A 23,076-nucleotide genomic window follows, 5' to 3' on the forward strand; every position below is an offset into this window, starting at 1 on the left:
TGGCTCATGGCTAGAATGTACAGGTTAATCTGGCACATGAGTATCTTGTGATTGTGTTCCCCACAAATGTCAGTGTGCTGCTAGAAATGTAGGGGTCTGTTTAAATGTAGCTGATAATGTCACCTGAAGACAGCCAGATATGTAGATATATGAATATAAATTAAATATATAAATGTGTAGCAGTAACATCTGCATCTTGAACAGTTTGTATGTCAGATACAGGTCCGTTATATAAACAACTATCAAAACCCATTTCACAATTTAATGGACACTGCCTGGTGTAATAATACATGTAGGGGATATATTCCTGCAGTCAGTAGGAATGTAGAGTAAATTATAAGTATATATAAGTTGTTAATGGAGTGATCCTTTTACACCCTACTTCATGGACATAAATAATGGCATTCCACACCTAAATGGGTATGTGTAATCTGACAAACTTTGTTGGGGCATATGTCCTATTGCTTTATAAATATCTGCATGTACTGTGATGCATGTGCCCTGTTCACATACCACAATCTTGGTGGCCTGTTGCCACCAATCAACCCTGCATGCTGTTGGAATGTCCACTGTTGTTCTAAATATGCATGTGTTATGCTTACTGTTCAACTGTTGGAATTCATGTGTGTTGGGTTAATGGGAATACTAATGCATGCTGTTATAACTAATTTGGAATGCTGTTGTCTGTTACTAACCCATATTGTCATTAAATCCTGCTAAACAAAGAACGTATGGGAAGGCCGGTCCCAGTGGACCCTCTTCTCCCACCTTAGCTGGCGATGGCACCTGGCACCAGCATGCCCGGTGCCCAGCCTAGGACCTCCTCCTCCGGTGGCCCTGTGCCACCTTCAGGTGGAAGTGCTGCAGGGCATGGGGCTTGACCCCCCGTGCAAGCGTGGCCGGAGGAGGGCCAGCTATCACCCTCCGAATGGTCCAGGCTGTGGTGCGTAGGGAGATCGAGTGTACAGTCGCTGATCCTCTACGCCAGCTCAAGGCAAGAGTGGCATAGTTCACGGGTGAGCCTGCCCCTCCTATGCAGCCCCCTGCACAGCCAACCTCTGGGCTGTGAAGGTGCAGTGGTGACTGCCCATGGGTGGGGATGTCAGTTCCACTGTTGCCATCTGTGGGCTCAAGGGCTTGCGATTTCCAAATACCCTTCCCCGTCAATGGTGTTCACCCACCCCATGTATCATATTCTGCCCCTGTATGCATCTTGTTTGTCTTGTCTGTTTACCTCCCCAAACTACCCCCCCAAATATACCTACTTCCCTTATCCCACATACCACTCTCACCTGAAAAAAAATGGGCAATCTGCTCCCACAAAAAATGATGCCCCATACATAGCTGCCCATTTTGCACACATGTCCGCTGGACACATAAACTGAAATTTAATGGGCAGTACAACATACTTTGTTGTCCTCACCCCTCTCTCAGGGGTGGAAGGTTTCAAAATTCCATCCAAATTATTAGTATATGCACAGCTGTTGCTGTTAAAGAAATCGGCAGCTATGGACTTTTCCTACACCCATCCTGCACATCCCAAGCTGTTTTCCCTACAGTCTTTCCCTCTTTGTGCCCCTTTTTCACTACTTTCCTATCTCCACATTTTTTTTTCTTTAAAAGAAATAAGCGTGGGGGTTAGCTGGAGTAAGCACTTTTAAGCAGTAGTTAGCAGGTTTGCACGAGTGAGCGCTTGTGTGCACTTAGCTAAGTATTGCTAAGTGTCGCGCAAACTCGCTCAAACCCGCTTACAACTGCTTAAAAGTGCCTTAGTCACTCTGAATGGCAGGGCCCTTGTCCTGCTGAGCAGCAAAATAAAACACCTCTGTCAGTCTCGAACCCCAGACCTTAGACACACTACACTGCATGAAGTACTACTAAGACACAGTAGACATACAATGAGTTGGTGCTGTAATAAATATATCATGCATTACAATGAGTGAATGTAAAGGGAAAATAGGAATGCCATAACACAAATCTTGTTCTGTGGATCTTTACCAGCAGTTGTTGTGGAATTGCATGACATGACTGTGAAAAGAGAACCAGCCATTCTAGCTGGAAATAATGTTACAGTAGCACTTTACAAACCCCATACAGTATCAGAGCAGGATAAACACTGGCATATTTGAATAGGGCAGAGGCCATACTTCCCAACTGCGACTGCTTGTCAGGGATGTCCCTGATTCGTAAACAAATGTTAGCTGTGTCCCTCTGAATCCCTCTGAAAAGTACTGACGTTTGGCAGAAAAGTGGGGAATTACACTTAATGAATAATGTCAATAAGTAAGAGTAGACACTGCTTGCAAGTCAGAAAATGTGTATTAATACATATGCTCTGATTCTCTCACAGTCTCAACTTAATGTCTGTAATATATTACAGGTGTACCTCACTTATATGTACCCTTCCCTGAGGCTGTTCAAACATATACCTGAGTGTATCAGAGGCCTGGCAGAGGCAGAAAGACATAGGCATATCAGCTTTTCTGCTGTTACACACTCTGCAAATAGCTTTGGAAGGAGTCCCACAAGCATACCCTTATGTAGGACTACAACACAGAAATATCAAAGGATGTAGCCATGTACTGGTAGCAACCAACTGTGACAATGCCATTGTTCCAGTGCTGAAAAGACCAGTGTGGTGCACATACAAAGAATAATAGGCTAACCTCTGGCTACCATTTGGATATGTCCACAGGTGTGAGCTATGCAGACAGACTACTTGTCTTGATAGACTAACAGGTACAAAGCAACCCTGTATGTTCAGCAAGATAAACAACACACAATAATAAATAATGCTGTCTGTACTTCTGCACCCCTACCCAAAAGAACAATATACCTGTGTATTCAGGCTCTACCAAGGATGTAGGTAGGCATACTCAGTATTGAAATATGTCCAGTTGTCTTGAGCAGCCTGTGCTAATGTCAACACAAAAAAACACAAACCGTTCAGAAGTGAGTAAAGTAATATTTACAGTATAGTAGTTCACAAACAGTTCATGCGCCAGAAGAATACATTGCAATAATTACTTTTGTATGGCAGTTAATTGTCTAATTAGAAAAGCAAGTACATACTCCCATGTATCTTGTGTTAGCATTTGGAGGGGTGAGTAAAATTCTACACTGACAAGTGTGTCCTAGAAGCAGCAACATTCAGGTTTTATTACAACATGCAAATCACTGGCTACAGCCATAGCTTCAAATATAAGAAGTATATCAACCTTCTAGCTGACACAACGGTGTCCACAGCAAACAAGCATGGGCCCCACTCTGGAAAGCTGAAAGGGCTACACCTACCTAACTTAGCAATTTATAGCAGTGGGCTGCTATGACAGTGACTACTGCAATTACCACACAGCAGGCTGCATGCAATTAGTAAATGGTGGGCACCAACTGGTGCAGAGGCCATCACATGCACATGTGCAGATACCTATAAAAGCAGGCTGTACTTGCTGTCCACACATGCAATAATATCATTGCAGCAACCGAGAGAGAGAGAGAGAGAGAGAGAGAGAGAGACAGAGACACAGACAAAGAGACAGAAGCAGACAGGCACAGAAAAAGAAAGAGCAACATCAACAGAAACCCCCCTCCCCAAAAAAAATATATCTATTAAAAACAGATGGAACAGAGAAATACAAAGGAAAGGTATGTAACACATATGGATTTTCTGGCATGTAGTAGATGTTTTCTGAAGAGCACTCTACATACTGTGAATCATCCATATGTGGCAGCAGTACGTATCTATTTGTATCTGTACATGTGCATAGGGCAAGAGACATACTGCAACTGTTTGTGAAAGGTATATATATATATATATATATATATATATATATATATATATATATATATATATATATATATATATATATATATATATATATATATATATATATATATGTTGTTGAAGGTTGTTATGTGCATATTTGTATGTAGGTTGTAGTGTGTGGCAAAGAAAACAGCATGTAGTGCTGGTATATGACATGTGGTGGTTAAATGCTGTGGGTATGATTTTTAATTTTTGCAGTGTTGCAGCCAGTGAGGCCTGCTAAAGCTACATGGGCTGAGGACACCTTCAATGAATTCTGCACAACACTGTGCAATATTATTACATAACTGTATTTCTCACAACTATCGCATAATTGATATTCCCACCATGAAAAGTGGACTGTATATGTGCCTATATGTACATCTATATGTATAGCAATGGATGTTTATATGCATGTGTGAATGTATGTGTGTGTGTGTATATATATATATATATATATATAGATATATATATATATATATATATATATATATATATATAGAGAGAGAGAGACATGGGGTCATACTTACTGCGATAGGTGCCTGGTGACCAAGGCATGGACTGAAGCTCAGTGTTGACACTGCAGTGGCATCCCTTCTTGCCAAAACACTGTACCCATTAACTACCACACAGGTGGTAGTCTACCTAACACCGAAGGTGTGATAAGGGAACTTGGGACACAGGTGGACAGTAGCCTCCCCTTTGATAATCACAGTGCCACACTAGTCATGTAATCTGTCTATGTGGTACACGTCATCACAAGAGGTGTGTCATCTAGGGAAATATAGGTCAGTGTTCCCCTCTACTCATTACACTGAAAACCCATTATAGAGTACAATGCCCCATGTGGTATGTACCTCACATGACAACTACAGCAGCTGGAAAGGCCACAGACATAACTCACAAAGAGTAATACCGGCCTCAAACAGATGCCCTATGCAGACCAACTCACAATACCACAGCTAGACTGTGTTGCATACCACCTACCCAGAGGTGACCTCTGCCTAAGATACAGAGCTATGTCACACCCATAGCTGTTGGACATCCTCCATGTAAACATATTACAATCCCTCCGAAATACATGCTCTAGGGCCCTAAACCTTGTCAGCTCACTAAACAGCACATGCTGGAGGGTTAGATTCCCATCTCAGAGACGTACCATACTCTGGAACAAACCACCTAGCAATAGCAAACAAAGCTCCTCATTAGCAGTTGTCATAAATACTCCTGATAATTGGTTGGGAGATAGGAAATGCACCCCGGGAATCACCTCTGTGGCTTTGGTTGACAGGGGCAAGTGAGATTAAATTACATGTGTGTCAATGACCAGGGCAGCGTATGACTAGGCTGCTGTAGGCCCTAGGGCCAATAGCGTATTACCTACCTATGACACGATGCACACACACATGTATTTAGTGCAATAATTGCTATGTGAGGTTGACTGAGTGTGATGGTGAATGTGTTGGTGAATGTGTGCAAGGTCTGTAAAGGTGTGATAGCTTAGTGTGAAATTGTTTCTGTCATGGTAGTTTGTGTCTTAGCTGTGATCCCAGCAAAAGATGTGTATGCTATTGCTAGGTAGGAGAAGTAGTATGGCATACGGTGTGATGTAGTCCTTTGTTGTTGACTGTGGTGTCCCATTGTAGGCTAAAGCAATACATGTATGCTTAGTGAGTGGTACCGCTGGTGAATCCAACTCCCATATGAACTGTAGTACTACCTGAAGCTGTAGGCCTAAACAGTACAGTATGATGTATATTCATATTGCTTGGAAACACTGTTTTGTGTGTTCCCTGTAGTCCTCACAGATTACATACCTCAGGCATAAGGTTTTGTAAGTAGTGACACACAGTACTGTATGGTACACAGGTAAAGCTCATCTGGGTCGGCATACATTTGTGTGTTGTATGTATGTCTGATGTGTGTGTAATTATGCCTGTACCATGCCCTCAATCATATGTGTGTTACAGGGTATACGTGTGTATCTAGCAACATGTATAGTCTATTACAGCAGTATGCCACCTATATTAACAACTGTGCACATATGTTAGGCAGAGGTTTGGCATCAACGACTAGGTTGGTATACTGGTAATTCTGTAACTGTACTTTACATTCATTGCAATGGATGACATCTTTCTTTATGCATTAGCTTGATATATACCTCCTGTGGCTAGGTGGTGCATTCTGTCACATACAGTGTACCATGTACTGGTGTATAGTCTTACATACTGGCTTCTCTTTACTGCTGTGCAGAACATGGTTTGATATATAGAGCGTGCCAGGCACTGTCAGCCAGTTGTGGCCTGAGCACTCATATGTGTTATTGAACATGTGTGTCCTCTGACGGTCAATCGGATGCTATCTATGGCAGTTAATTGATATCTGTACTTTAGAATAAGTGTGCCACATGACTTGCTGACAAATATTGTTTAATTGTCTTCCAGGAGCATGGCCCACCAATGCAACCTGTGTTATACAGCAGCAGAGGAACAGGAGATACACAGCAGCCTGGTGCAGCACTACACCCTGCTGTTCTCTAGAACCAGTCAGGACCAGCATGAGTGGACTGCTCTGTGGCAAGATCTTGTTCATTGGGTAAATGAAATAGGCATGCATAACCGGACATATGAGCAGGTACGCCATCACTGCAGTGATTTAATTAGACATGTCCGGTGGCATGCATCTGATATCCATAGACAACAGCTTGCCACAGGTGGTGGGGTAGCCATTCATCCCTCCCTCACCAGAGTGGAGGAGCTGCTCCTAAGCATGGTGGCTCCTGGCCAACAACAGGACCAGCAACATACATGTGTAATCATGGAGTCCGGAGCCACCCAGCCTGTTGACATGGAGCGTGCAGGTAACATGCCCTATTTTTAGACTACTGTTACCTGTATTGGTAGATTATGCATATGTGAGATGTGTACTGTGTGTTTAGCAGTTGTGCTGCCTAGTGTTGTGCAATACTGATATGTGGAATATAATCTGTACGCCTGTGACTGTTGACTGTTGTATTACTGCAGTTTACCAAACTCACAGTAGCAATGCCACAGTTGTGGCCACTGACAAACTGTCTCATATTCTTGTAGGTCCCTCTGGTGTGACAGAAAGGCAGCCGGTCAATGCTGGTGAGTGTGTTATAAATGTAATATTGCTAATGAAATGTGCATGTCATAGGTGAGGTGCAGGCCATGTACATGTAACACACCTACACATGATGCGTACTGTGCATGTTTGCTGTGAAACTATGCACATCTCAGTAATGTCAGTAGCTGCCTCAATCACATGCAATACACAGAGCATCGTACACAATTGTGGCAACACCGTACTGGACAATGGATAGGCATAGTTGATACACATGGACACAACATACACAACTTTGTCATATACAGTACACCTTAACATGATACACATGGCGTATCCAGACACCCGCTGTAAGGTCACCCTTCAGTAACCCACATGTCATCCACACAGCACACATAATATACCTGAGGGGTAGAGGCCTATCATGGGGCTGTTCAGCACTCTTCAACACAACACATTCATGTTAGGCAATGCTCCCTATTGGGCACCTTATAAACCCATGTAAAAAGTGGCTGTGTAATTGTGAATGTAGCCACGGTACTGCAGTTCAGGTACAGCATGCTAGGTGGTGGTCTGGCACACATTAGTAGCCTTGAGTGACCACATGATGCATGATGATGATAGCTCATGGTACTACACCCCATCTAGTTACAGTGACCACAGTGCTACACATAGCAGACATTGCTATGCACCTCAATGTTGTGTGTCTGCAAACATATGCACTTATACACAATATGCATAGCAATGACCATTTGTACAAAGTGACACATATATGTCTTGTAATGCTATTAAGTGTATAGGTCACATGAAACACATTGGGTATGTGTGATGTTCAATGTTGCAGTCATGTTGTAGCATGCCATGTCATGGCTGGCACTGGCATGTCCGCAATATGTCCTACACTCACCATAACTACTGTACAATGGCCAAGTTGAGCAATGGTATTCCATCACGTATACATGCACCACTCATCCTGTGTGTATACCTAGCATGCATGTGCTAAACCTGTGTCCACAATTATCTGCTACAGACATAGACACTGTAATCAGAAATGTATATCTGTGTGACACACAGATACACAGCCAGCCATGGTATGTATACCTGTGAGTGATGGTGCACAGGACATTGCAGACCTTTTAATACTTGCACAGCAATGTTGTGTCCATCTACACATTGCGTTCCAAGGTGAAGCCAATCACTGAACAACATCACACATGCATCAAAGCAATGTATACTGTTAATAACAAGGGCTGTCTACACTCGCACTGCATGGTCTTCAGCAACAAATATTCTGCATGCTGACACATGTGATATGACTGTTTGACTTGTGATACTATAACCCATCTTAAACCACTATTGAGTATGTTTTAGATTGCTGGTGGTGTGTGTGTGCATCTGCTGTAGTGAGGAGTGTATTTGTGTGCATGTGTGCATGTGTTCATGTGTCCATATGTGCATGTGTTCATGTGTTCATGTGTCCATGTGTGCATGTGTGCATGTGTTCATGTGTGCATGTGTTCATGTGTACCGACATCATGTACAGGTTGTAAAGTGTGTTTCCTGTCTTCCTCCCACAGGTGCTGTGTTAGGGCTAGTTCACTGCAGCAGGGAAACTGATGTTACTGAGCCACATAGTGATAATGATGGTAGGTGTGTGGAGGCACAGGTGTGTTTGCCAGGGTCTGTCGTTGGGCCAGCCACCAGTTGACAATTCACAGCTGTCTACCCCATCCATGCATACAGTCATACTGCCAATACATCCATCACCAATGCCCATAGCTGAGGGACAGCATACAGTTGGCATTGGCCAGGACAGTGTGGTATCCATGGCACATGCATCCCAACACAGCAGCCATACCCAGATGTCTGGAAGGGTACCACATAGACAGATGTCCAGGGGTTCTTGTAGGAGCACTGCTGCTCATCATGCCACTGGCAGACATGCCACAGGTCTGACAATGTCACGCATGTTCCAGGCTGTCATGGAGGCACAGGCATGTATGGAACAGTACAGCAGACAGGGACTAAGGGCACAGAGGGCACATAACACTGCCATCATTGACAGTATCCGTGACCTAGCAGGTGCCATCTGTTATTACACCAAGGTCACTGATAGACATTGGGGAGAGACATTAGATATCCTCCGCAATGTCATGTCCATATGTCAGGACAGTGTGGGATGATTGAGATGTCGATGTGGACGTATGCCAGCAACATCAGCAGCTGGCAGTCACGCAGACATCCCTCAGGCCACAGCCACTCCCATAATGCCAGTACCAGCCCCAGCAATGTTGGGGGTCGGCTGTCCATAGAACATCCTAGAAGACCACGTGCAGATGGCTCTGGACAGTCCCAGCGGGGACCTGTGTCCAGTGTACATCCATCCACCTTTGGGGATAGTACCCAGTCTGATTTAATACCTGATAGTGTCAGTAGCACCCCTGCCAGGCACAGGTACCGTATCTGTGGCCAGAGACGGTGATCTGTAAAGCCTCGCAGGTACAGTCTGTGGCTGTCCCACAAATATGCAGACACACACACATACACCAGATACCTAGGGCTAACACATACCCACAAACATTACAACAACATTGGCCCATTCCAGTATTCTTGCCCCCCCCCCCCACACACACACACACACACACACACACACACACACACATACATACATACATGTGAAGTGAATGCTCACTGTAGGCCTCTGGCAAACCAACAACACACCCTGTGCATATGATAAAACCTGTGCTGCCTCCTGTCATCTGTAACATCGATGCAGGAATAGGCTACCATGGTGTTGATGCACAGGGTGTCTATATAGCAGTATAGCAATGTTAGCATGTTGTCAGCAGTAGAGTGTAATAATATGCTTGAAGGTGTAGCTGAGCAGGCATGATGCATTAAAGCTATTATTGTCATTGTAGTGTTGTTTACATCAGTGTTGGTTCCAATTGTGTATTGTCTGGCCACGTGCCACTTGACTGATGTGTGCAGTATTGGCAGCATGTGTTAGAGAGTGGACAGTATGTGTGGGATGGGTGTAGCACAGATTTGCAGATGTACAGTTGTGAACATGGTGGAGGTGCACTGTCTGCATGTACGTGCATAGTGGACACATGGCCAGGGTGACATGTTCTGTATTACACAGTAACACTCCATAGTTTCTATTGGTGGCCAGTATGCATTGTACTACACACATTCCGGAACCTGACTGCACATGTGTGTATGACATGGTTTGACACTATGCTGTGGGTGATACTGTTATTATCTGTCATTGTTTTGCATTCTGGTAGTATACATCACTTCCACAGCCTTACCATAACCATAACCAATCATTATATGATGTCTTGACAACCGACACACAGATGTAGGACACACAGCAACATTTGGATCCTTCAGGTACTATACTATGCCAGTAACCACTGGTATTCACCTGCACCCATTACTGACACCACTCCTGTTTGGCATATAGCTCTCTTAGGTACAAGCAATCACAGTAGGGATATGTCCATCCACATCTGGTAATGCATACTGTGGCCTATAATGCATTCTCCAGATGACACATACATCCTGCACAAGGGTATCATAGAGACAGATGCCTGTTGTCAAACCCATGCTGAAAAGCTATAAGCCAAACTAAGCATAGTCATCCACCTTTATGGAACATATTATCCCCACAGTACCACATAGGTAGTAGCCAACAAAACGATGAACAGGTACTGATGTGTACATGCAACCAAGTGTTACATCATCTGTCCTTTATTAATCACATTTCCAAAGGTATTTTGAGATCCCTCGGTGGATCACATAAGCAATAAGGGGTCTGCATGCATATCCACAAAGGTTGTTCAACACCTGTTATAAATAGTCATCATTGACAGACTTTGCTGCATTTGAACAGGTCTGACATATACCTCGGCCATAGACCCTCAGACACACATTCCAATAGGAACCATAATGACTTTGTGTGACACAGATGACCTAGGCCAGGGATCACTGCAGTGGCTGGGCTTGTCACAAGCATACAGATGTGACCTAAGGTCTGGGAAGCAGCAGCATAGTCTGGCAAGGATGACAGCTGTGTTTTTGGAGAAAGCAGGGCTCCCACACATGCAATCATTGAGGTAACATGTAAGTATATGTATTTGCCACACAGCTAGCTCACGTGCAATGCATACTGATATGGCATACAGTAGTAAAAGCAAAGCCCACAACACATTGACCAACAATGTCACACACATACAGCACACACACTCACCAAGTGCAGGATTTAAACCCCTACCTAATTACTTCATGATACTAGAGATGTATGTATTTACACGATGTGCTATACATATCACTGGGAATTCTCTTTTCCACAGGTATATTTGTAGGATGGTGACATCATCAGACTTGACAAAGGTTAGTTTACCGCTCTTGAGGTCTCTTACTACTCTCCTAGAGGGTTGTTCCTTCCCAAGGAAACCACACACAAACACAGTTGTCTAGTGCAGGATTCAAACCCCTATCTAACTACTTCATGATACTAGAGGAGTATTCATTAACACGACACGCTATACACATTACTGGGAGTGCTCTTTTCCACAGTTATATTTGTAGGATGGTAACATCATCAGACTTGACAAAGGTTAGTTTACCGCTCTTGAAGTCTCCTATGACTCTCCTAAAAGGTTGCTCTTTCCCAAAGAGACCACACACACACAGTTGTCCAGTGCAGGATTCAAACCCCTACCTAACTACTTCATAATACTAGAGGAGTACGTATTAACACGACATGCTATACACATTACTAGGAGCTCTCGTTTCCACAGGTATATTTGTAGGATGGTGACATCATCAGACTATACAAAGTGGGTTACATTAGATGGGATGCATTGAAGGAATGTCTAAACACCTTGGGAATGTGATCATCAAAGGTGAGTTTACTATCTACCTGTGTCCCCAGGGCCATAATGACTTTCTCCATACATGCTGGATTACCACCTGGTAATTTGTGTGCACTTTGTTTTATCCAAAGGGGATGACTATGCATTCTTTGCCATTCAGCTTGAGGGCATTGTTTTGACACGAGGTATCTGTCACTGTAAGACACTTTGGAGGATGTCTGTGTCAGCTGTACAGTCGATTATGGACCACAGTTACCATTCATCTGCAAACCTGTTCAGTCATACACCTGCCATGCTTCCCTGTACCTCTGAGCAGTATCACTGAACAGGTGGGGTCTCAGGACCAAGACCTGTGTGATGCCATTTGTGACTGGCTTAGAGTTGGACATGGCACCCACAACTATGAACATGTGTGTTTGATCTGTGAGCCACTTGGCCACCCATCCTGTGACATAGCTGTTAATGTTCAGGCTGGTACACTTGTCCATGATGACAGAGTGGGGAATGGTGTAGTAAGCCCTTAGTGAGGTCCAGGTGGGCTGTGTGGACTACTTTCGTCTCCATATATGTTCATGGTAACTGTTTTAATAACTCAACTAGGTTTGGGAGCCAGGCTGTGCCTTTAACAAGGCGAAGATGTGTAGAGTCAAGTGTCTGGAGATCTCCATTGTCTCAGTGTCTGGGTTCCATGACAATTGGCTCAAGAGCTCTGTAGACCTGGCTGAGTAGACATATTGGGCAATGGTTTCCAGGTTCTGTTTTGGCACACCCTTTGTGGAGCTGGATGACTGTTAGTGTATGCCATTCTTTGGGTACATAGCCTGTGGTACGGTTGAGTCTGGACAGTGAATATAGGTGAGTGTGTCGTTCCTTATGGGCCTACTGTAAGATACAGCCTGGGACAACATACAGTCACATTGATGCTATGTTCTTAGCTTTGGTGAGGGTTGTCTTTACCTGCATGTCCATGACTTCTGGGTCTCTGCATCCTTCTGTGATGGACACAGGCCCTTTTGGGGGTGATGGGGGGGGGAGTTTACACTGAACTTGTCCCCCTGGATGTGGGCAATGAAAGTTGGTTTGGTGTATTTCATTCCTTTTTTCAGTAGCTGACAGCATATTTGGAAGTTGACACCTACATGTATGGTATAGCGACCGAAGGATTTGTGGTTGTTATTCTTACATTCCTTGGATATTTGTCTTTAGAAACCATCCTTGGATTATTTTATGAGTGGTCATTGTTTCTTCCTGATAATGATCTGTGATGTCTTTCCTTTAGTGAAGTTGGATCTATCATGTGTTCATTTCCTCTTGTCTAGCCTATTTACGGATGACATACACCTGCTTGCTGTCCTATTTTTGGAGGACTGCATCTTGGTTTTCTTTGTGATGTCTCATTCCATGCATCCCTGTAGATGCTCATAGGATGCACTTGTAAATGTTTCTGCAGATTGCATCCTATAGCAAGAGATGTTCAGAATTTTCCACATTGGTCTTGGGAAGTGTGCAGTTTACTTTTGCAAATGTCTTCACAGTCATTTCATTGACTGGGTGTGGGTGGGGGATGTGGATGTCCAGTGTGATTACTTCCTGATCTGATATTCCCAGCAAGGGCTTTATCTCTGTTGTGGAACACTGGTACCCCATGTTGGTGATGATCATGTCCAGTATGTTGTCACCTATAGTGGGCGTGCTGACCAGTTGTTCCAAGGTGTTAGAGTTTCTTAACTGTAGGACACATTGGGCAAAGGATGTTGTATACGAGTAATTCACACACTCAATGTTTGGGTAGTTATAATCTCCTCATATAATGGTGTTTGTTAGAAACTTTATATTTGCCATTGTTCTCTGGAATACTGAGTGAGTTTCCTGAGACAAGGTACATGATCTGTAGCAGGCTACAATCTGATGGGCAGCTTTGCCCAATGTTAGTTGCACTTGCATGGTCTCCAAGGCCTCATGCTGTGCCAGTAAACTGAAGGTGTGGATATCAATAAGGTAAATGGCTACACCACTTCCTTTTGTATTTCACTTGTGGTTTTGGGTCCAAAGGTCAGAGTGATTGTGAGTGTTTTACGTGGATCATATATTTGACCATAGCTTTGTATGTTAGGCAGTGAACACCTCTGTGTAGGCGATATGCAAGGGAGTGCAGATGGAGCATTTTGCGATGGTCTGTGTATAGCATGTATTTCAGGCCACTAATGCTCTTTGTGAGGTATTGCTGCTGGCTTTCCAGTTGTTGTAGTTGTCTTGGGAGGTACATAGCAACAGTGGCGTTGTACTCTTTTATAGTTCTAGTGAGTGGTGAGTAGAGGGGAACACTGTCCTCTTTTATTCTGCATGAGACACATTTTGTGATGAGGTGTGCCACATAAGAGGGTTTCCTGACTACTGTGGGAATGTGCTTATCACAGTTGTATCCACTGTCCACCTGTGACCCAAGGCCTCTTGTCACACTTACAGTGTGAGGTATACTACCACCTATGTTGTAGTTCTTGGCTACAGAGATTTTAACAAAGGTGATGATAATGCACCTTTTGGCATTGAACTACAGCCCATGGCTTGGACAACAGCCATCTGTCTCAGTGAGGCCCTTTTGTAGGATGTCCACATCTTTAGTGTTTACAATGATGGCTCCTAGTTTGCAGTCCTCGGGAAACTTCAGTAGCCACAGGCCTTCCATGTTAATGTCTACTTCAGGGAAGTAGATACTACACAGCCTGGGAAGTTATCTAGTCCCATGGCTGCTGTGATACTGGCTTCGGAGATTGCTTTTTACCTGTGCAGCTGTGATGACAGCAACTTTGCAGTCTTCCATTATAGACATGTGCTCTTTCATGAGTGAGTTGGGGGGTAAAGTTAACACTGATCCTATCTACCAGGATGTTGCCAATATCAGTTGGCTCTGTACATTTAGTGCCATTGAGCTGTAACTCAGAACAGATCTGAGTGTAACCATGACTTGGACCTGTCTATTGGGTAGACATCTCCTGCATAGACAGTATGCAACAGAGTACAGCTTGGGTTACATTCATTCTTGTTGCATGGGGCAACTATTTGAGGCCAGTAATCCTCTTGTCAAGTTACTTCATTGGTCTTTCTAGCTGCTGAATGTGCCTAGTCAGATTCATCGCAAGTGTGTTGTGGTACTCTCTGACAGGTCTGATGACTGCTGAGTAGTGGCAACCTCCTTTGACCTACATGCACAGACCTTGGCAGTTTGTGTGAACACATAGCAGGATTTTTAGACCACTTTGTGAATGTGTTTCTGGAAGAAGAGATGACTATTCACATTTGTCCATAGATCCCTTATTATCACATCCGTATTTAGCCTAAGAGTGTGAGCATGCCCAGTATGACCTTTCAGTATCTTCCTGCCTGACATTTGCTTTGTTTCTTTAAGTGTGTCAGCATGCCCAGTATGACCTTTCAGTGTGATGCTGAATGAAATCCACTACATTTCTTGGAGTGTGTGAGCATGCACAGTATACACATTTATACTATACGTGTATGGTAAATCAAGGTGTATTTTTACAGCAGGGCTCACCTTTGTGTCATACATCAACAGGGATCATGCTGTGCCTGCAGGGCTTCCATGAGACACTTTGCATAGACTTATCAACATTTCTACATACAGGGGGGACAGCTATTCTTTGTACATTTCTACCCGTGGGCACACCGTATTGTTACTGTGGGTGTACTTAGGATGTGGGTTTCACCTGACACTTATACACATTTGCTGTGCCTGCACTGCTATGTACAGGACACCATTACAGTCTGTACTATTGCCTATCATACTGGCTTGAGGCATACTACTGCACTACAGATCTTAGCGTCCATTGTCAAATATATTAGCTTGTGACTTCATAGCCTGCACAACTCACATCACAACGCCTGGCCTGATGTTCTCTGTCTGCATAGGTGTGTGGGTGAGGTTACCCAGGGGCATGATACAGCATTGCTTTGTGTTTGCATTAGTGTACAATTGTCCTGCTGTGTGTGTGCCACTGTAATGCTATCATGGCTTAGTGGTTCAGTACAGTGACTATAGGGCACAGTATCCTGGATTCAAGCCCTGTCACTGCTTTTTATTTGCATGCTGGCCAGACCAGACTGCTGAAGGAACAGTAAAGCAGTTATGAGCATGTTTAACTGACTTTGCTCAACTTTGCCTGACCTTGGCCAACATTGCACGAGCAAATTTGTTTACATATACTAGATATTGGTAAAAGCTGCTCAGCACTGCTTTACATTGCTTAAAACATGGCAATCATGCCTCAGATGGTGCTTCAGGGCTGCCTTAGTTGGATGCACATATTACACTCCCTATACATGTTTGGAAACAGGTAGTGTCAAGTTAGGCATCCCTTTTATTTTATGTGCGAGTCAGAGAGAGGTATCATTTCCAGGGTTCTTACTGAGCCAGTATATGTGTTATGCATTGCCTCTTTGCCAAGGCCAAGGCATACTGGGCACGCCTCCTTCTGCCTACTGGGGCAGGCTCAGGTTGTTCCTCCTCTGAGTCACACTGTGCCTGTGCAGGCCTTGGCAATGGTGGGGGGCTGTTTGGCCCTGCCCCATGCTGTTCCTGCTGCAGCTGTTTTCGCAGGATCATATTGTATAGCATGGCACATACCATGACAATTTGGGTACATGTAGTTGGTGAGTACTGCAAGGCTCCACTAGATGTGTCTAGGCACTGAAACCATGACTTGAGCATCCCAAACACACGCTCAATTACATTTCGTGTTTGTGCGTGTGCCTCATTATGGAGTTCTTGTTCAGGTGTGTGTGCATTTCTGATGGGTGTCATCAGCCACGGCTCCAGTGCATATCCAGCATCCCCCACTAGGTAACTATCAGGGATGTTCCCATTGGCAAATGTCTGGTACAGCTGCGTCAGATGCCAGATGTGGGAATCATGGTAGCTTCCAGGGCAGCCAGCACACACATTCAGTATTATGCCCTGGGCATCGCACATGACCTGGCAGTTGATGGAGTAGAAGCCCTTGCGGTTGATGTAGGCCCTACCCTGCTCACCAGCTGGTGCTTTGATGTGTATAGCAGTGCAGTCAATTGCACCTACTACCTCAGGGTATTCCGCTGTTTGCTGGAAGAGATACATACTGCTGGCCAATACCTCACAGGAATTGGTGAAATATACATGATCACCGACATGTGCTGACATGGCATTCAGGAACTGGTGCAGTACCCTGGATGCTGATGCTTGTGAAATCCCCATCATATCATCAGTTGGTCTCTGGAAGGTACCTGTTGCTAGTATTCTTAGGCCAACACATATCTTGGTTTCCACTGGGATGGTTTCACCGCTGTTGGTTCTGTGTGTGAAGCGTGGCCTGCACAGCTCAACAATTTGCTGCAGGAGCTCTCTGTCCACTCTATAGCACTCTACTATCTCCAGCTCATGTAGCCCCTGGTAGGTTACCCTGGGTCTGTACACTCTTCTCCGTCTCCTCACTGTGGGTTGCTCAGCAGCATTCGCAATGGCATCACGCTCAGCATCTTGCACATGTTGCCTTATAACAGCAATGGCAGCCCCTAACATTTTTATGTCTCAGTTTAAGCTTTTTAAGTTTTCACTTCTCTTTCTTGACTGCAGTGTTGCAGTGTTTATGAGAAAAACATGGGGGAATGTTGTTTGCAGAGTTTTAAGTGCTGGGCTACTGTACTGCCTGTGTAATTGGCTGATTCTGATTGATTTCACCTGGCAGCTCTGCTAGTTCTCCTTGGTTAACTTCCTACTACTTCCTTTCCTTCCTTTTCCCTTTCTGTTTTCACAGGGGGCAGCGCCACGCAAACAAGCACAAACACGCGCACACGAGCCACATGCACGCACACAGGCTTACACAAGCTTACACAGGCTTAGGCGGGTGCACATTCGTGTATACAAGCTTAGACAGCCTAACACAGGCTTACACGCGTGCACACATGCACACAGGCTTACACGGGTTTACACGCACATGCACATGCTCGCACACAGTGTAAGCAGCTTTGCAAGAAACATTTGTGATACCCACAGCATACACCTTCAGTTTCTGGGTTTCAGTTTAGACAACTGTAGACACACCTCTCCTAGTCCTGAGTAACTCACAGCAAATACATGCCACTTTGCTCCAATAAGCTTACAGTCTTTTTGATACATACCCCCTCATGATGTCACCCATCTTCTACTCTGTTCCTCCCCTTATCCTACTCTTACACTCTAGGGACATGGTTCACATAGCAGGAAATATTTGGATTCACTATCCTTATCCTCATTTGCATAGGATTGCCTACTAATGCTTGGTTACATCTCTCTCACTGAGCTTCCCCCCTTATAAACCAAACAAATGAGCTGTAGAAAGCACAAGTCCAAGGCTGTCAATAAAAAATGTAAATTTAATGAAGTAAGCACACGCTTTCGGAGAACTCAATGGTGCTCCTTCCTCAGACAAAAAAGTTTTACATCTCTGAATAACAACCACATTTTTATACAATCAATTATGCTAATTAAGTGTGTTCAAACTAACAAATCACATAGACCCATAAGGGGGTGTGTTCCTATTACTAGCACCAGCAAACAAAGTACTTTCGTCCTAAAAGGTGCAAGTATAACAAACTAAAATCCTACTGCACCATAATTAAAAACCAACACAAAAAAGATTATTATAATCTTAAATAATCGTCGATCCAATTAACTTCTCATTAAACCTATAAGCTTAAAACCATAAAAACGATAAAAACGATGAAAACATATGTTCAACCTACCCATATTATCTTTTTAAAGACAAATTCTTTAAGATACAACTGATAGACACATGGTCATTCGGACCTGGGTACACATAGGCGGCTGTGCAAATCTGCCAGAAAAGTTCACAGATTTCCAAAAGATTTTGCCAAGGACCACCTCTAAAGTCACAATCAACTTTATTCACAACTGTAAACTTGAACAAATGATCAGGGCAATAACCAATATGTCTAGCAAGGGCGTTGTTATGATCGCCTCTAGGTATGGCATATATGTGCTCATAGATGCGCTGCTTGATTTTCCTTTCAGTTTTACCGATATAATATGCGTTGCATCTTTGACAGCTAGCCGCATAAACAACGCCCCTGGTCTCACAATTAAATTTGCCATTAATTTTATAGACCTGGTCTCTCAGCCTAATCTTAGCATCTATGCACACATGTTTACACTGCTTGCATGACCCACACTTTGTCATGCCTACCTTGTGAACTCTCATAATTTTTGGCTTAACCTCTAACAATGATTTCAAATTTTGCCCTTTCCTAAAGATAACTTTAGGGCTGTCACCAAACTTATTAAGTAAATAAGGGTCTTCAATAAGCAAGGACCAATTCTTATTTAGCACTTTGGAAATAGCCAAATGGTCTAAACTAAAGGTACACAAAATCTAGTAGCAAAAGGGCTGTTTGGTTCTTAAGTGAAACACTGTTCTCTATGTTGTCACCATGTGAGGCATGTCTACCCATAGACAAAATTGGTTTATAAAAACCTAAACTCCTTTTATTGGTGACTTCTGATTTTATGTCAAGAACAAGGCCTGAAGGATACCCTCTATTAATAAACATGCCAGTTAAACACTCACATTCAACTAAAAAATCTTCGTGATCTGAAACCATCCTAGTGGCCCTAACCATCTGCCCTTTTACGACCGCTCTTTTCTGATGTTTGGGATGGCTGCTAGTGTAGTAAAGGAACGCATTAGAATAAGTGGGTTTCCTGTAAATCTCACTCCTAAGGCTTTGATTTACATAATCCTTAGTCAACAAAATGTCTAGGAAACTAATACGATGTTCCTGTAGATTGTAAGTAAATTCTAAAAAGCTGGTCATGTTAGAAATCCTTTCTATAAAGGAAGGGACCAAAGAGGGATCCGCCTTCCACAATATGAACATGTTGTCCTGGTACCTAGTGTACCAGGCGACACAATCATTGAATACAATGTCAGAAAAAAGGAATGTCTTTTCCCAGTATGCCAACACACAGTTGGCAAAACTGCCCCCAAATGGTGAACCCATTGCTACACCAGAACGCTGGAGGTAAATATTACCTTCAAACAGCATAAAGTTAGAACTCAAAACAATTTCTAGTAGTGTTTCAACCAAGTAAACATTGTTGTCACTGACCTTTTTATTCCTAAGAAATTCACTTACTCACTGTGTGCCAAGCTGTTGAGGAATATCGGTGTACAGGTCTTTAATATCAATAGTTAGAAACCACCACACACTACTAAAAGAGATAGTCCCTATGTCATGCAAGAAACCCCATGAGTCTTTACAAATTTGCGACTCGAGTTCTAGCAGTGGTTTCAAAATGTTGTCAACTAGTTTGGCACACGCATAGGTAATAAACCCACGGCCATCAACAATCGGGCGGAAATGTGGGTCTCTAGTGGATTTGTGAATCTTAGGAATACCAAACAAGATGGGGAGCTTAGGGGCCACCACCGTCAAGAAATGGTAATGGTCAATGTCAATGACCCTTTCCAAAAATAGATCTTCAATAATGCCTCTTATCCTAGAGTAAGCTTGATTCACTTCATTGATAGTAACCAAAGTATAGAATTCCTTGTCTAACATGTTAAATATTTTGTCAACATATAGGTATTGGTCCATAAAGACGAGACCACCCCCCCTTGTCAGGCTTCATGACTCTAATGTGAGAGCGCAGCAATGTTGAAATAAAATCACGCTCAAGTTTAGTAATGTTTAACTTGTGTTTGTGTGAATGTAGGTTGCTTTTAGCTAAAGCCCTAAAGTCGAGCTCGCACATTTTCTCAAAACTCCGTAGAGCCTCATGCAGGGGGTGGGATTAAAAGCAGTAGGAATTCTAAGGTTACTATCAGTACAGCTTACAAAATTTTTGTCTTGCATTAAAATATTTAAGTTAAGTTTCCTCACGAACAATTTTAAATCTACAATAGTTTTGACAACATCAAATTGAGAGTCAGGCACAAAAGATAGACCCTTTGAAAAGAAGTCCACCATATCTTCACTGATGTCAAAACTAGTGTAGTTGTAGATTTTGAAATCTCCTCTTGAGTCAACCATAATCACTGGGTCTTGTTGTGTGCTGGCTATCTCCACCCGAGGAGGATTGGTATAATATTTAGCGTAGCTGGCTCTTATAAATTCGTACTGGTGTGTATTACTGTTTTTTTTAGTGTGTTTAGGATTATTTTGTACCGTTATTAGGACATAGAATCCTCTGTGTGTGTTTACTTTTAGTTTTGCAGTTCTCATTTTGTTATTTGAAGATTATGCAGAAACTCTGATCTTTTACAGATGGAAGAGGTGGAGTGAAATTTTGTGAGCAAGACAGGCGTACCATTTATGACATTGTCTATGGCTTTTATATTCTCCACAATAAATGTGTTCCGCTTGGTGCACAAGTGACTGGCACGCTTATTGATCTCACGGAGGTTGCCTATTGTTTGATTCTTTTCAAATTTCCTATGACTTCGGCAGTTGTCTACTTCAAGACCCTTTTTATTGCTATTTAAAACAACCTAGCCATACTAAAAAAGAAGTGTACCTTTTCCTTTAGTCATCCTTCAGTTTCCTGAGGTATTAAAATGCTGATGTCCAGCAGAGACTTCCTGGTGTCTGTGTACTACAAAACTACTCTGAGATCTGATCACATCAAAGTTAGGGCAGTTTATGCTTATATAAACTATGCCATAATATCTAAAATAACATTATCACAGTCTGTAATACCTGCATGTTAATAACTCCCAAAAGTTCTAGAAATGTATAGTTTTTCCTCATTGTGGCTAATCTATGAACTGGAAAATGCCAAGTCATGTAAAGAGGAACTTTTTTACCAAAGTCTTTAATGGTATCACTGCATTTTTTTTCTGATATTCTCAGAATTGTTTTTGCAGGAATATGAACAGATTCAACTTTCAGGTATGTAACTCTACCATAAAACTGACTAATTGCTTTCCTCTTTTCAAATTTTCCTTGAATAAGACAGTTTATTTCAATGCCCTTTGTATTACCATTTTAAAGAATCTAGCTACACTTAGAAAGAAGTGTAACATTTCTTTTAGTCATCCTTTGATTTCCTCTAGTATTAAAATATAATGCCCAGCAGGGACTACCTTGGCTCCATTTACTGAAAGACTACTGAAAGGTCTGATCACATCAGATTTAGGGCTGAACATGGTTTATATAAAGCCTGCCATAATATCTAGCCAAATAATGGTCCTCAACATCTGCATGTTAATAAGCCCAAAAGTTCTTGAAATGTAATGATTTGGCTCCTTCATCTAAGCCACAGTACAACACATTCAAGCTTTCCTCCTTTTGATAGTGAAGGTGCTGCAAAACATACTTTTATGACATGCATGACCAGAATTTCTTTTCCAAAAATCTTAACACTTACACTAATACTCTATAATATATGAGCTGTTTACCTATTACTTTCCTTACAGCTCCTATAAGCATCATATACAAATACTTCAAAAGATGAAGACCAGGTATCCAGTGACCAGCCCGTTGGTATAGAGGGATATCTTTCCATAGTTGCATCACTAACATCTTCATGTCCTTACTAAATGACTACCTGCAATGTATTTGCTTCTGCAGTTGTGGCATCACCCATATTATACAAATTTTCAAACATTCTCGTACTTCTATAATTTATATTTGCATTCTGTATTTAGTCTCATCTGTACTGTTATTTTTTGTCATACTCCAATAAACTTTGACTTATGTATGATGTATGCCTTCTGTGACACCTTGTTTACCAACTCAAACTCATTATAGAATGTGTTAATATTGCATGTACAAAGGCTACAAATAATGTACATCCAACATGTTATTTCTGTCAACTACAATATTTCATCTGAGTAGTTATTTTGTATCGGTTCACTTCATCATTTGTTACATGTATTTGCAGGACATATTGACATTATTTTTCTTTTTTTTTTGTCTTCATTTTGTTCCCACTGCTGCAAATTATCAGACCCCTCCTTCACAATCTCCCCTTTTATCCCTATCTCCCAGACAGGCGTCAATGGGGGAGGGGATCATCACAGAGATAGCCATCAGGGCAGTTTATGACTTTTCTTTTTTTTTTAGTCTTAATGTCCTGAATGCACTCAGCTGTACATGAGGTAGGTATATACAATGGGCTGTCCTGTAAGGATGTCCCCTCATGTCTGCAGGGGGTATTTCCTTCTAGTAGCTCTGCCCCTATCCATGAAAATTCAGGAAATGGTTTCCCCTGCCTCCACCAGGAAGATTTCAGAAGACCAGTGGGCTCCTGAGTGC

This window comes from Protopterus annectens, chromosome 5.part0, assembly GCF_019279795.1.
Source record: "Protopterus annectens isolate FY-2018-M chromosome 5.part0, PAN1.0, whole genome shotgun sequence".
NCBI lineage: Eukaryota > Metazoa > Chordata > Ceratodontiformes > Protopteridae > Protopterus > Protopterus annectens.